Source organism: Pelodiscus sinensis, chromosome 6 (assembly GCF_049634645.1).
Source record: "Pelodiscus sinensis isolate JC-2024 chromosome 6, ASM4963464v1, whole genome shotgun sequence".
Taxonomy (NCBI): Eukaryota; Metazoa; Chordata; order Testudines; family Trionychidae; genus Pelodiscus; species Pelodiscus sinensis.
In genome coordinates, this window is record NC_134716.1 from 48,172,103 (window position 1) to 48,188,567 (window position 16,465).

A 16,465-nucleotide genomic window follows, 5' to 3' on the forward strand; every position below is an offset into this window, starting at 1 on the left:
GCAGTGTAGATGCACCCTAAGGCTATGTCTACACTACAGCATTATTTCAAAATATCTAATTTTGAAATAGTTATTTCAAAATATCTCATTTTGAAATAATGCGTCTACACACAAAATGCATTTTGAAATAGCGTGTCCACACTGATTGGATGCTGAATCGCATTTAAGGCCAGCCAGAACTGGTTCCGGCAGGGCATCAGGTCAGAAGTTACCTTGTGGCCATAGCAACCAGCAGGGCACCCTGAGAAGGGCTGCAGGTCTCCTATTTCAAAATAAGCGTTTACACAGCGCTTATTTCAAAATAGACACTATTCCTCATGGAATGCGGTTTACCAATTTTGAAATAAGCCCTCTGCTATTTCAAATTAATTTCAAAATAGCAGTTGGATTGTATAGATGCTAGGAAAGTTATTTCAAAATAACAACTATTTCAAAATAACTTTGCTGTGTAGACATGCCCTAAGACAGTGAATATCTTATCGCCTCTGTGTAAATACATGGTACACCCACATCTTGAATAATGTGTGCCAGTGTGGTCACCGCATCTCAAAAAAGATATGTTGGCACCAGAAAAAATGCAGAAAAGGTCAACAAAAATTATTAGGGGTTTTGAGTTGCTTTCATATGAGGAGAGATTAAAAAGAAAGGGACCTTTCAGCTTAGAAAAGAGGAGACTAAGGATGTATCTACATTGCTGGCCTTAACTTGAAATAAGCTATGCAAATTGTGCTACTGTGGCGGCGCGTTGGGGTTTTCCCGTCTCCTGCACCCCCGTAATGGCACAGACAGACTCCACCAGCCCGTAGAATAGAGGGAATTTATTGCTTCTCCAGGATACAGCACAGATGTAATATGGTTACAGGGCAGGTCTAGGATGCCTCAGCCCCTCTTGAGATGGGGGAGCCTAGGCCCCTAAATCCCAGCCAGTTGCCTAGGCTGCTTTCTCCATGAAACCAGCCAGAAACCTAACTAACTCACTTTCAACCCTGCCCACAGCCAGGGCTCCACTCCCCTTCTTCCCATTGTTCCGCTCCCTGGGAGATAACTGGTCAGATGGGTTCGAAGCCCCCTTTCATAATGACTCATTCCCTGCCCTGCTGGGCCGTGCTGCAGCCAGCAGCCAGTGGAGGTCACTCACAACCCACTGCCCAGCATAACAACCAGCAAGGTACCCCTCACTACGTCACAGCTACATCAATTGTGTATCTTATTTCGAAATAGGGAGGAACTGCACAGAACTTTTTTTCAAAATAGAGCACTCTTTCTCTGACTTCCCTTATTCCTCATACAAAGAGGGTTACAGGAGTCAGAGTAAGAAGTCCTCCACCTTGACAGTATTTTGACACTTTCAAAATAACTTCTTGCTGTGTATATGCGGACTAAGTTATTTCGGAATAATGCTAGTTATCTTGAAATAGCGTTGCAGTGTAGATGTACCCTGAGAGGAGATATGATAGAGGTCTATAAAATCATGACTGGTGTTGAGAAAGTAAATAAAAGTTATTTACTTGTTCCCATAATACAAGAACTAGGGATCAAGTGAAATTAATAGGTAGCAGGTTTACAAGAAACAAAAGGAAGTATTTCTTTATAGAGCACAGTTCTGTGGAACTCCTTGCCAGAGGATGTTGGGAAGACTAGGACTTTAACAGGGTTCACAAAAGCATGGAAGATAGGTCCATCAATGGCTATTAGCCAGGATGGTTAGGAATAGTGTCAGAAACTTTTTTCTGACAGGCCTCTGTCAGAAACTGAGAATGGGCATCAGGAGTTCGATCACATGGTAATTACCTGTTCCATTCATTCCCCATGGGGCACCTGCCATTGGCTACTGTTGAAAAACAGGATACTGGGCTAGATGGACCTTTGGTTTGACTCAGTATGGCTGTTCTTATGTTAGTAGTCTTCAAACATATTAAGGGCTGTTATGGAAAGGCTGGTTAACAACTATTCTCCATGTCCACTGAAGGTAAGATGAGGCAATGAGCTGGATGTGCAGAATGAGAGAGTAAGGTTGGCTATTAGGAAACACTTTCTAAATATAGGGCTAGATACCCACATCCCTAGTGTAACCATACACTAGAACAGGTTCTCTAAGGAGGAGGTGGAATCCCTCTGGGAAGTTTTAAAGAACAGGTTAGAGGAAGAGGATGTGTCAGGGAGAGGCTAGGTTTACTTGGCCCTGCCTCAGCCAAGGTAGCTGGACTTGTTAACCTCTCCAAGTCTCTTCCAGCCCAATAGATTGTTTTCAATTCTAGGAAACCCAGTGGAGGTTGCCTGTAAGGCTTTGGAGCGGACAGGCAAGCGGAAAGGGTCGCTCTAATGCAGCCAGCTTAGGGGCAAGGCGAGGCGCGGAGGCGAGCCAGGGAGGTGTGGAAGTGCAGGGAGTGTTTAGGAGGGCCGGGTTAGAAGCGGCAGCCAGGAAAGGCAGAAGAGGAGCTGGGCAGAGCCGAGCTGGCGCATCCTGGCGCGGGAAGCCCGAGGCCGCTCCGCCCGTGTCCCAGCTGTTAGGCAAATAACGCGGGCCGGGGAGCAGCTGCCCGATGAGGAAGTGTGTGAGCTGAGCCAGGCTGGGAGGAAGTAGCCGGGGCGGCCGCCGCAGAAAATGAGGAAGCGAGGCTGTCACTCCCTCTGAACGCGAGGCTGGGAGGCAGCGCCCCGGAGCGTCTCCTGCCCAGAGCCGCGACCCCCGCGGTAAATCCGCAGCGGCGGCTGCCTCCGCCCTACCCCCTCCCTTTGCGCTGCTCCGGGGCTGGGGGCGTCCCCCGGGGAACCCTCTCTGCAGAGGCGAGGACCCCCGGGTGGCTCAGCCGGGAAGGCTTCCCGCGGCGGCTCCCCGTCCGCCTCGCCTAGGTAAGCGCCGCTGCCTGCTCGGGCAGGTGAGGGAGCCGCGGGCGGGATGCGCGCTCCGGAGTCCTGCGGGCACCGCGGGGTGTGGGTGTAAGGCGGGGGGAGCTTCGCGTCTAGACTGGGCTGCGCGCGTGGGTAACACACCAGGGCAACCCTCCTGCGGGCACGCGGGGGATGCGCCGCCCCCAGCACGGACCCCTCTGCTTGCCCCCGCGGCGCGGCGCGGGGAGGGTGTTTCGCGCCCTGCCAGGCACGCTGGGTTGCATCCAGTAACAGAACACTTAATTGAGCGGCCCCACATTGCAAAATTCACACACAGGCTCACCAAGTTCGGAGGGGTTCGAATCTGCAGCTTCTCTTTGGGCCCACCTGTAAGATCACATTTAAATTGCTTTCCTGGGTAAAGTTTCCTCAATTAGGTTTCTTTGTTTCATCCCAAGCTTACTTTTCATGTATAAATTGAAGAACAAACAAACAATGTATCATTTACCTAAATAATAAGAGGTAAAACACTGACCATGCCATGGCAAATTCATGTGAATCAGCTACTGATGCTTTTAAAAATATTGAATACATTTGTAAGGAAAAAAATTAGCCCCGAAAAGCAACAGAAGAAAGCAATTCCACAAAGCAACTTAATATGTAAACAAATAAAATATATCAGTTTGTGAAGGCAAACACAAAACTCTTAAGTTATAATTGTCTTTCAAGTCAGCATGAACCAGTAAATGAGCATATCTGGATGCATGACTATGAAACTGGTTTGTTCTGTAAACAAAACAATGTTGTTCATAATTTTCATGAGATGTTATTACCGGGACACTAGGTACAGTATTTTCGTTCAGAGTTCTGAAGCCTGACAATTTTTATCAAATGTCTTTTTTTTTTCTAATAAAAAAGCTGTCACCACTATTTATTTCAATTTTACAATAGTGAAACTCCATTGACTTCAACAGAGTGAATGATATAAAAAATGAGAGTATAGCAAGTGATGTCTCAGGCCAATTTTGGGGCAAAGCCAGCATTCCTTTCTCGGGCACAAATACCTTTGATTTCAGTGGTGTTGGATCAAGCCCAGAATCAAATTTCTTAATTTGGCTTAATTTACAAGGTAGTTTTGGAAAGCATTTCCCTATTATGATTAATTTCCATAGTTCAACAAACCATTTACATTCTCATAATTTTGGTTGGTATCTGTTATTTTGGGCCTTCCCCTGCAAGCCCCCTCCCCGCGTACAAAATATTTGCTTTTTCTGTACCTTTGGAATCAAATGTTCAGTCTGATTCAAATGCATTGTCCTGGCACAGACCTGATAAGAATGTCAGGGCCATAAACAGTTAGCCTGAGAGCATTTGGAGTGGGTACTTTTACAGGAACTATGACGCTTTCCTTTCTCAGCCATTTGTTAAGCTTAAGACGGATAAAAGCAGAAATAAGGAAGCTTGAGACGGGAGTGTGTTTTTATTTTGTGACTTTCTGGGGGAAGGGAGAAAGGTTAAGAGAAGGGTTTCATAGATAAAACAACTCAAAATAAATATTTGAAACCATTTTAGGAAGATCAGAATGAGTAGTTTAATGACTAATATTTATTCTGATTTTCATATTTAGTTGGAGGAATAATTAAAATCCACAGTTGTATTTTATAAAGCTTTCAGGTTTTGTTTCTATTAAATAATAATAAAACACTGTAAAATCAAAGATATAAATTTTAGTCAGCTACATTTCTACTTCCAAGTAAGCATGATTGTATTGATGTCAATGAGAGCAGAATTTGACCTATAGAGTGGGGGGGGGGGGAGGGAGTTATTTTGGAAACAGTTAATGGATGTCTTTTTTAAAGTAGTAGGAGCCAAAAATAATATGTTAATACAATTATATGAATGTTGTTTTCAATGTTTTTAACTTTAATGACTACACAATAATGGCATTAATTAATTTGATTCCTTTCTTTTGCACTTCCTATTTAAGTGCCTGCTATTGCTTCCACTAATCATGTCAATGGTAAAACTACTGTTGAAGTTAGAGGATGCAAGTTTTAATTTTTTAAGTCAACTTACATCTTTCTCTTTCATTCCAAATACTGATATGATATACTGTATTGAGACCAATTTTCACAATGGTGTTCATGTTGTATGAGTCTGATATTATTTGACAGTGTTATTTATGTTAATTTTGATTTTGTAAGTCTACCTAATGAGTTGCTCTTCAAAACCTACTAAAGTTATTAGAAAGACTTACACTAATGCCACTGGACTTTGGATCAGGCCCTAGAGGCAAAGGAGCACAGGGAGTGACTAAGCCAAATTCTTCCTCCATTGACACGTCTTTAAATTCAGAGTAACCCTAGGGTATGTCTACACAGCAGTGTTATTTCGGAATAACTGATGTTATTTCAAAATAACAAAATGCTACATAGCAAGCCATTATTTCGAAATAATGTTGAGATGGAGGACTCCAACTCCTGTAAACCTCATTTCACAAGGAGTAAGGGAAGTCGAAGGAAGTGTGTTCTTCCTTTGACTTCCTACTGTGTAGACAGTGTCAAATGCTGAATTAAGCTGTTTTGATTTCTGCTGTGCAATTGACATAGCTGAAGTTGCGTATCTTAATTCGACTTTTTCCTTGCAATGTAGATGTGCCCCTCGTGAAGTAAAGGAGATTAATCTGGCCAATATGAGGCTACATCTATACTGCAGCTCTATTTCTGGATACAAGAGGTATCCCAAAACAGCTATTTTGCATCTTTTGAGCACACCCATTATTTTGGCTCACTATTCTGATGTCCCTGTAAACCTCATTCAATGTTTCAGAATAGGGATGTTTCAGAATAGCAATTTATTTTGAAATAAATGCCATGTTGACAGTGCCAAATTTCTATATTAGCTCTTTTGAAATTAGCACGAAATAAGCTATACCATTTGTTTAGCTCAAATTGTGTAGCTTATTTCAAGCTCTGAGTAAAGTGTAGACATAACCTGAGAGTGCAAAATTTGGCCCTTTGAAACCATGTGGATTAAAATGGCATATTATAGATCCATTTCACTCATTTGACTGGAGTAATTCCACTGATAGCAGTGGAATAGTCCATATTTACACACTTGCGTAATTGAGCAAAGAACTGAGCTCTGCATAATTAGTTAGCCAGGGATTTCAACAAGGCTACTAAGGTAGTTTGTGATTTGGAGACGCAATGCTTAAAACCTCTCAGGATCAGGCCCTAGAAACTTCTCATCAGGTCTAAATCAACTGATACTTTTTTACAGTTTTGGACTGATCCTGTAATATCTTACTGGCATAAGTTGTTGATCTCACATAAGTCAATAGGTCCAGTCATGTAAGTAAAAACTTCAAGCACATGGACAAGCGTTTGAAGAGTTAAGCCCTTTAGTTGTAACCTGAAAAATTATTGTTTTGTTATGAGAAAAAAAAACATATTAAATTGTATCTGTATTTTATTTTCATTTGAAACAAAAAGAACAATTTTAATGTCTTCCCTTGCATTTATTGAAAGTCTTCTCTTTTGGTATGTGAGTACAGTACTCCTAGGCTACGTCTTCACTGCAAGTTCTTCTGGCAGAAAATATGCTAATGAAGGACTTATTAGCATGAGTTGCAATCTCATTAGCATATTTTCTGCCATTTCTTTTTGTGCAAAAAACCTGCGCGCAAAAAAAAACCAGTGTGGACATTTTTGTTTTGCGCAAAAATCCCTTTTTCCGCAAGATCCTTATACCCCCAAAAAGGAAGTATACTGATCTTGCAGAAAAAGGGGGTTTTGCCCCAAAAGAAAATGTCCACCCTGTTTGTTTTGTGCAAAAACCCCTACCGCAAAAATGGATTGGCAGAAAATATGCAAATGAGATTGTAACTCATACAAATGAGTCCCTCGTTAGCATATTTTTCCAAGAAAACTCGTAATGTAGACATAGCCTCACTGATTATGCCCATAAATAAAGACAAATCATGTGATGAAGATTTGCGGCATCCGTCCCTTTCTCCTTATGTCTTGCTCACCGTCTGCATAGTGGAACACCCGAGGAATACATTAAGCCCACATTTCTCAAACTGTGGGTCCCGACCCTCTCCCCTCCCCCCCCCCGAGGTCGTGAGCAACTTAGAGGGGGGGTCGCGGTATCAGAAAGTTTGAGAACCCCTGCATTAAGCAATTATTACTGGTCTTGTTAGTATTATAATTTTGTAAATGAAAACAGATATTTTGTTGCACAATTATAGTTTAAATTACAGAAACAAAATGATGAAATTAAGCTTGCAACAACAATGGTAACTTTCTCATGTGGAATACATTTTTATGATTTACACCTTACAACTCAAAGAATGACAGCTAAAGATATGCATCTAACCAGGAAAAAAAAAGACAAAATACTAAATGTGCTTTATAGCTGCATTAATGTTGCACTCGAAACCACCACCCCAACCCCATCTTTTTGTTGTTGTTGTTTTTTTGTTTGTTTTTTAAGTTTTGAGTGAGCAATTGCAACATTTCATTAACGTGATGTTTTAAACCTCATGGAAACTGAAGTTCCCTTCTTTGGGGGTGAATCCTCTACTTGAGATGATGTTGCAGGGAGGTACAATATGTACTTCTGCGGGCCAGAGAGATCAATCCAGATCTCACTTTAGTATAAGATTATGGAGAAATATACATATATTTAATAAAGTTTACGTTATAACATTTTTAGTTTCTCTCTTGTTATTCACATTCCAAGGTTAAAGATAGCTTATAACTTCCTGTCCATATAGTGAAATTGAGTGAGTGCTGAAAAAAAAACATAAAAAATAAAAAGCATTTTGACTTTATGGTTTGGGGTTTTTTTGTACAGCTGTCCATGCGTTCATTGGGCTTGAACTTTTGCGGCTGAATATTTTTATCCTTTTTCAAAACAGTGAGCTTTGTAGCACTGCAATTTGAAAATCCAGCTTGGTGAAGTGAAGCAGCTTTTAGGCTGGTAATGCAGTTTAATCTTGCACAAACCCAGAGTGCCTGCAGATGAGTTAGTGAAGGGGATGCAATAATAACAGGAAGTATAAGCATAAAAAGTGTACCCAAATGTTTAAGGATTATAAAGTGCAGAAGCATAAGAACGTAAGAACGGCCGTACTGGGTCAGACCAAAGGTCCTTCTAGCCCACTATCCTGTCTGCCGACAGTGGCCAGCACCAGGTGCCCCAGAGAGGGTGGACCGAAGACAATGATCAAGCGATTTATCTCCTGCCATCTCTCTCCAGCCTCTGACAAACAGAGGCCAAGTACACCATTTTATCCCCTGGCTAATAGCCTTTTATGGACCTAACCTCCATGAAATTATCTAGCTTCTCTTTAAAGCATTTAAAGCTTCTCTTTAAAGCATTTCCTAAACCTTTTTTTAAAACTGTATTAATATCTTTATAGTACAGGTTCATCACAATTAATCATGGTCCTCCTCCCCCATGCACATTTTAAAATTCCCCTTCTTTAAATGGTTTAAACTGCTGAGGTAAGTGAAATAAAATCCTATAATCAAGACCTATATTTTGACCTCATCTACGAGTCATATAGAAGTCAGTGGGTTTGCTCTCCATTTAAAATTATGTAACTGAGACTTAAATTAGACTTTAAAATAGTTTAATTTAAAACGTACACCACTTGGCACCAGTGATCAAATTCTTCTCTCAGCTATACACATTTAAATCAATAGCAAATCCGCAGACTTTGAGGGAATTACTGTCAGTTTAAAATGGTGTCACAAAGTGAAACTGATTCTATAGAGTTACTTGTAATTTAAATTAGTGAACTGGGAGTAGAATTTGGCTCAAACACAGATGATTTTTCAAAGTTATACTGTATTCTGATACAGCATCATTTACATTAAAAAATCCTGTGTAGAGTTTTATGTTAAAGATCAGGAAAATGCACAGGAATTTGATTTGCATTCACCAGCACAGGTACACATACTTTTACAGCACAAGAAGACCTGTATTTTAATACTCCCACTTTTGAAATTTTGGCCCTGTATCATTGATGTGTAAACGGAGACAGTTTAATTCACTCATTCAAAAGGATGGTTTTGACATGGTGGGAAGAACTTTTGAATATAAAATCTCCTCCAACATCTAAGCCTTTTTACATATGATGGTCAATTAATGCAGCGTATGTCTGAGTTAAAAGGGTAAATTTTACTGCACATCAGAGCAGAAATGTGAATTCAATAGGATGCATTTTGCAAGGAGGTCTGTGAGGCAGGAAATAGCATGTGGTGATTATTTTTGTAATCAGATAACTGGGCTAACTGTCTTTTTGATCAAGGGAATTTCAATACATTGACAGGAATTATGAGTTTTATCCAAACTATGATCAATTTTAAAAAAAACCAGAGTCCTTGATCTGAAGTTGTCAGGGTGCCAAGAAGTCGGAAGTATCGAAAAAGTGATTGGTGAAGAAGAGATTCTTTTGGGGTGACAAGTAAATCTTTTATTCTCAGTTCTGTTAGTGCTTTGTGTGTCATGCAAAGCCTGGGTAAACTGTTAGGGTCTGATGGACATAAAAATCCCCGAAGATGTCGTATAGAAATTTGTGCCGAAAGAAGAGTGCACAATTACCTTCTTACTATCCACTGGGTATTTCTCTGTAGTAGTAGTTATAGTTGGCCTGGATGCTGTTTAGTAGAGGTATCCCATGTCCAAACAAAGGGAAACAGCCATAACATTAGTACTCTAGAATCACGTTCCTGTAATGCAGGGCTACACAACTTTGGAAGCCCCAGTGGCCACAACGATACTCACAACACATGCTGAAGGCTGCAACTTAAATGTGGTTTCATGTACAAGGAAGTATATATGCAAATAGCTTCTTTCACACTGATTGGCATGAATACAAAAATTAAGGCAAGACTACACAACACACAGGACCCGTTTAAGTCAGTTCTGCTGATATTAATAAAATGCACTATTTACCCGATTTCCACCCATTTGACAGCAATTTTAGGGTATGTCTAGACTACATGGCTCCGTTGACGGAGCCATATAGATGAGTTTACTAGACATAGGAAAATGAAGCAGCGATTTAAATAATCGTTGCTTCATTTACATCAAAATGGCCGCTGCACTCTATTAATTAGCTGGGTAGCATTTGAATCACTCCTGGGGGGCCTCACAAGCACACTGGTTACAGGGAACACTGATAATAATTAAGTTATGAACTGGTGGCAAAGAAGCTATAAGGATATGAAGCTCTTACAAGTACAAAGTAACCATCATATTCTGATCCAGATCCATCAGCGAGGATAGGCTAAACCTTATTGATACCAGTATTAGTTATTGTTCCATACCTGATGTAGTGGACACTGGTACAGTCATTTTTATTCACATCACAATGGCTATTATTGCTCAGACAACATAAGAGAACGCTTTTGACTGCCAAATATTTTTCCAGCATGGCAACTTCTTATAGCAGCAGCAATGCAAAAAACTAGAGACACGTTGCCCATTGGCCCAGAACACTCAGGGGCCAGGTGCATCCTCTTTCTGCCGAGAATGATAAAGGGGCCTTTATCAAGTGAATTTCTCCCTCCTATTTTGAGACTATTTTGATTGCCTTCTGAATAAAATGAATACATTTCAGTAGTTGCAGCTGAGCTGTTCGTTCTGATCTTCTCTGGAATAGTTTAGACTAGTGACTTAATGGAGTGCTAGGACTTGGAGGAGTGAGAAGCCTTTCATTCCATAACATGTCCTTCATTTAATTGTCCTGGTTAGTTTGTGAAAGCCAGCCAGGAAGAACTGGTTCCACTGTTGGAGGATAGTATCAGAGGGGTATCTGTGTTAGTCTGGATCTGCAAAAGCAACAAGGAGTCCTGTAGCACCTTATAGATTAACAAATGTACTGGAGCATACGCTTACATGGGCAAAGACCCACTTTGTCAGATGCATGTTGGAGGAAAGTGTCAATGCTAGGGAGGTAGGTTGATAACATCTCTTAGGGTATGTCTACACTAGTCCCCTAGATTGATCTAGGGAGGCTAATGAGGGTGACCAGAACTGCAAATCAAGCCCAGGATTTAAATATCCCATGCTTGATTTGCATGTTCCCGGCCGGTTGCCATTTTTAGAAATTGACTAGCCCCAAGTAACTGCCCGTGTCTACACGCGGCAGTGAAATGGGATTCCAATTTAAAACCCTAACTCAAATAAGCTGGTATTCCTCCTGCAGTGAGGTTTACCAGCTAATTCAAATTAGGGGCTTTAAATCGGAATACCGTTTCACTGCCGTGTGTAGATGCGGGCAGTTACTTCGGGCTAGTCAATTTCTAAAAATGGCAACCGGCCGGGAACATGCAAATCAAGCATGGGATGTTTAAATCCTGGGCTTGATTTGCAGTTCTGGTCACCCTCATTAGCCTTCCTAGATCGATCTAGGGGGCTAGTGTAGACATACCCTTACAGAAGCCATTATGTGGACTTTGCTTAAGCCCGCCCAATCCCCAGTGTTTGCAATCTGTTAGCCAGTATATACTATCCTCTATTAGAAATTTTTATTTTTATTATTACCTGGGCTTGCTGAACCGTGGCGAGCCCCGCTCGCCAGCCGCGCTGTCTGGCGATCTGCGCATGCGCAGATTGTTCTGCACATGCGCAGATCGCCGGAACCTGACTCTTCTCAGTTGCAGTCTACTCGCCACAGGCGAGTAGATTGCATTATTTGTCAAGCTCTGATTATTACTATTTTCCTTTTGCTCTTTCTTGATGGAACCCTTTCCTTTGGGAGTGAACTTGTCTGCCAGTATAACTGTCTTTGTGGACATGGGGGAAGTGTAAATTGCATCTTTTCTGCACCTGTGAGGATTAATCTCACCTGTTTCCTGTTGATACCTTAATCTTAGTCTAATTTTTCTAACTCAGTTCAGCAAAGTTTACTGGGAACTTTGGTGGAGAAGCTTCCCCCATTGCTAAGCAGCCTCAGCTTCCCAAGTTGATACGCTTGAATTCAGAGAAGTAACTACTATCCCGGAGCTCATGCTTGAAAGTCGTAAATAAGGACAACTCAAAAGCAGTGTGCGAAGGGATGGTGTGCCTACATATTTAGGGCCTGAGCCTGTGAGGTGTCGAGCCTTTCCTGAATGATGCCAAGCAGCCACAACTTTAGTTGCAATCTGTGAGCGTTAAGGATGCACAGCAGTGTAAGAAGATGCTCAGCATTGTGGCTGTTTCTTTTGTTTGGCAAACAGGCTGGAAATCTCCAAGGCCTGGTGATCTCCTACAGGGTGGGCAATAATTTTCGCAGTGGGGCCACTTCATGATTTTTGGTACATGGTCACAGGCCTGCTCTGCCTTTCCCCAAAACGGGTGGGGTCTCGGGTGGAAGTGGTGGGGCTGTGGCTAGAAAGAGAGAGAGAGTGAGTGTGAAAGAGACACACTGTGTGTGACAGATTTTATGATGTAGATTGTGTGCCACAGAGATGGGAGAATGTATGTGGCAGTATGTGTGTGTGACAGTGTATGTGTGGCACAGACAATGTGTGACAGTGACACAGAATGTGTGTGCGCTGGCTGTTGCTGGGTAAGTTTTTTGAGAGAAGCCATGTTTTATTTCTAAGACAGAGAAAATGGTCCTGCTCTGTTGTCTCCCACCTCTCCTGTTCTGCAGAGATGGGGCATAGGGGAAGTGTATGTGTGTTAAACACAGCGCACACCAAATCATTTTTTAAGTTAATATCAAAAAAAGAATTTAGGTGAAAGTTTGGTTCATATATTACCTTTACTGGTTTGTCATAATGGCCTCAGGATTACCGTCCTGATCGCTAAAAGGAGAATAAGCTCCATCTGGAAATGTGCTTCACTGACACATTTACTTCCACTGCCTCACTGATCCTGAAAATATCCAGGGCATTGTATAGGCAGTTTTGGTTATTTATAGAATTTCTCCTTGCAAAAGTATTGAAAAAGTTCTTGTTTAATTCCTAAGCTGTTTTTCCCAATTCTGCTAATACATTTCACAGTTCACCTTTCTCTGCTGTAATGGCTTCTTTTGGTTTCTGTGTTTAGCATCCAAATTATGTTGTTTTCTTTTCATTTTTTGTGTGTTAGTGCTTGTGTTTACTTGTATCCTTTTCAGTTGCTGCTTTTTTTTTTCTTTTCTTTGTCATCGTATTTTCCATTTTTGATGAATTGTGCCTAAACATAAAGCATACAAAATAGCAGAGGAACAACTTACGGTAATCTTACACCAATGTCTGACCAGGAATGAAATGGGTGCAAACAGGACAACTACACATCATTGACCAGTTGCTGCAGAGGAGGGGAAGAAAGGAAGTGCAAAGAGACCATACAACAGCCAAAGCATCCAGAATTAAATCTAGTCAGCCAGATTTCTTCCTGAATGGTCTTAGGGAGCTCAGTAGAGCACTTACCACACCCTTGAGAATGATGCAAAATATTCCCCTTTCTTAAATGTGGACAGTTCTGCAGGACAGTGTGGAGCAATGATGGAGACGTGGTCCTCACTCGTTTCAAGCAATCAGTGGGCACTGGGGTATGAGAAGAGACTCTGCTTTCCCATGGAATTCTGGATAGCCCTTTAGTAAGAGGTAGAAAAGCTCCTTCCATTGTTTCTTATCATACAGGCTTTGTCAGTGTTGTCAACTTGATAATAGGATAGGAATTAATAAACATCATTACTTTTCTATATTCGTGTACACACAACATCAGATGGAGTCAGTGGGAATTCATTGTGTGCAACCAGAGGCAAATCCTGCTCCTTTTCAACCCCATTTACTCAAGTTGTGCATTGAGTCTAGAATCAAACATATCAGACATCTCAGTGGTGTTGGCATATTTGGTATGCTTGTTTAATTATCAGTACACAGGAAAATCTCATTCATGTGCAAATATTGAGGTTACAGGACAGCTGACCAGAAATGACTCAAATGCTTTCAATTTGGCATTAGCAAATCCCCATCAGGTCCTTAAATTTGGAAGCTGGCAGAGTGAGTAAGGAGTCATCCTTCTATCCAAATGATGCAATTTGTTTCACAGCTGAAATGCTTGCTGTCAGAGGGCAACTTTCTGCCAGAGGCATTGGCTGCATTGATGGCAGCATACACTTTCTCTGGGCAAGAAAAAAGGGGATAGTTTAATAACCAGAAAACATGGGATTTAAAAAAATAAATAAAATATTACTTCTGCTTAAGCTAAATATTAAAGGAAATAGTAGGGCCCTATTCTCATCCCACTGAAATAAAATATAATCAAGGAAATACTCTCATTATGCGAGGCACAAATACCTTACTTTACTTAAAGGATCTAATTAGGATAACTAGATTTTCAAACCAACACATGTCGGCGGGTTGTGGGAGATGAGAAAGTGCACCAGGCTTGGTCTTGTTGGGAAGATGAAGCTTCAAGTGGGAAGGTTTTGGGACCAAAGGAAGGGAAAGGAGGCAGGTTCTGCTCTTCTCTCTCCCTTCCTCAGGCTCAGCACAGAAGCACCTAGATTGGAACTGAAGCAGCAGCTTTATACATGTCAAAACCAGTTCCATTTTTTGTAACACAAACTGGGATGTCAGGAGAACTCTCTCAAAAAAGGGATATCCTTGTTTAGTTTTTCTCTAAGTATTATATCTTGATTATATCTTATTTCAGTATTTACTCTCCCTATTCTGCTCCAGTGTTACCAACTCTTTTGATAGCCGCTATATTTTTAAAATCCTTATCTCCTGGAATTATCTGATTACATGAGACTCACAGACATCACTTCAAATTAAAAAAAATGGTTGTAGCCCATGTGCTTTCAGAGAAAAGCTTGACCGTGTGAACCGAAAAGACCCAAAGGCCAAAGGGAAATAAAAAGAATCAATTTCATTTAAACATTTTAGACCTGTTCATTTTTTATTGAAATATATGAAAGGCCAAGAAAAGAGCTGTCCATGATGTATACATGAACTCAGCGAAAATAGCACTACTGGTTCAGCTGGATGGCGACTTTTTACATCGGGCCAGAAATTGTAGGAGTTACAAAAGCCAGACAAAACAGTATTTTCTGTAAGCTGAGTAAATATACTGGGACAGGTGCTAAACACAAAGACATTCCCGAATTCTGGTTACCTTAAACCCATTCCTGCTCGCAATGTCAATGGCAAAGCTCCCACTGACTACAGGAAAGGGGAACTTTTGGGGTGCAAGATGTGACTAAATGTTCAAAAACCTCCTCTATATGAGTCAGCATACAGTATGCCCTGTTCTCAGACCAAAACATTAAACAGCTCTGTTAGAATACGGATTTGTATTTTTTAACTGATTTTTAAAAAATGGCTTATAAAATGACCCCAAGAAATCCTGGCATTCAAAGTTAAGGGTAAATGTAACTGAAACTCAACTACTTTAAAGTATGAAAATGTGCAAGAAAGCATTCCTCAAACAAGATTATTTATATCAAAATTCTGAGAGTAAGTATTAAGACATAAATGGAATATGCTGTAAAAGGTATTATTAGACCTTCTGAATGTAACAATCAGAGAAGTAATGGACAGAATGCTGCTCAATAAAAAGGAGTTGAGAAAGGAGTATCTTAGAATTTGAAGTAAATCAATTGCACAGTCAAACAGTAATTAGAATTTATGATCAAAGTTAGGTGAAACTGGAGTCAGAAACAAATGCATAGTACTTAAAATGATCAAAGGGGACGGACGTGGTCAGGAGATACAGATCTTATTCTTGACCCAGCATATCTACCACCTAAAGAAGGCAGCTTTATTTTTACCAAGAATGAGGAAACCAGGCTAGAAAAGTAGGAGGGAAGGTTGCAGTTATAGGCTTTGACATGGTTGGAGAGGCATCGGGTGAAGTCTGTAGGACTTATGCCTTAAGCTTTCATACATAGTACTGGCAACCCTCAGGGAAACCTCAGTATGCTACAGGAAAGGTGCTGGTGATCACATGGAAGTCAGTCTTTCCCTGGAATCAGTACTGAACTATGTTCCAGCATGTTGTTAAGGAGCATTGTAAGGAAGTACCATCTGTTTTGAGCTATAAAGTCAAAATGTGGACCACCTATTATCATTAAGGAGCCCATAGGATTTTGTGTAATAAAGAGCCATGCAAACTGGAAAGACTAATTTTTCTAAGTTTCAATTACTCTCCTAAACTGCATATTATTAAACAGTTACTATATTCCTCAACTTCTGGATAATTTTCTCTTTTTCTTACCTATGGGTGTCTTGTGAATAAAAACCTCACTTGCTTTTATTCTAGGCAGTGAAAACCAAAAGTAATCCTGAATCAAATTTAGCAATGTAATTTAAATGCCTAGGCACAGGAAAGTTACTAGCAATCATGATATGTCATGTGTCAAAAATATGAAGATGAGATTACTGATATTTGAAATAATCATATTTGTTAAAAATGTAAGTTTCTACTTTTAAACTGAAGAAAAAAATAAGTATGGATTTATGCATATCTATACCCTTAATTTACAACAGCATCAAAGACAGTATTAAAGAATTCTGTGGACTATATGTTAATCTCAATCCACACACAACCCACAAATACAGATATCTAATAACATCTGAATACCTACAGCTCTCATACTGTGTTATAAAAAATATATTACAGGTGTTCCCTTGCG

General features: G+C 40.6%; 1 protein-coding gene across 3 annotated transcripts in view; it reads left to right on the plus strand.

The window, feature by feature from the left end:
• The first annotated feature begins 2,430 nt into the window (after positions 1 to 2,430).
• Positions 2,431 to 16,465, plus strand: part of SYK (spleen associated tyrosine kinase) — an 87,886-nt gene continuing 73,851 nt past the window's right edge. For 2 of the 3 annotated variants that reach the window (XM_075931890.1, XM_075931892.1), the window contains exon 1: positions 2,433 to 2,853. The gene's annotated coding sequence lies outside the window, so the exon portion shown is untranslated. Of the gene's footprint in view, positions 2,854 to 16,465 lie in introns of all 3 variants that reach the window. The other variant, XM_075931891.1, reaches the window with a different exon arrangement.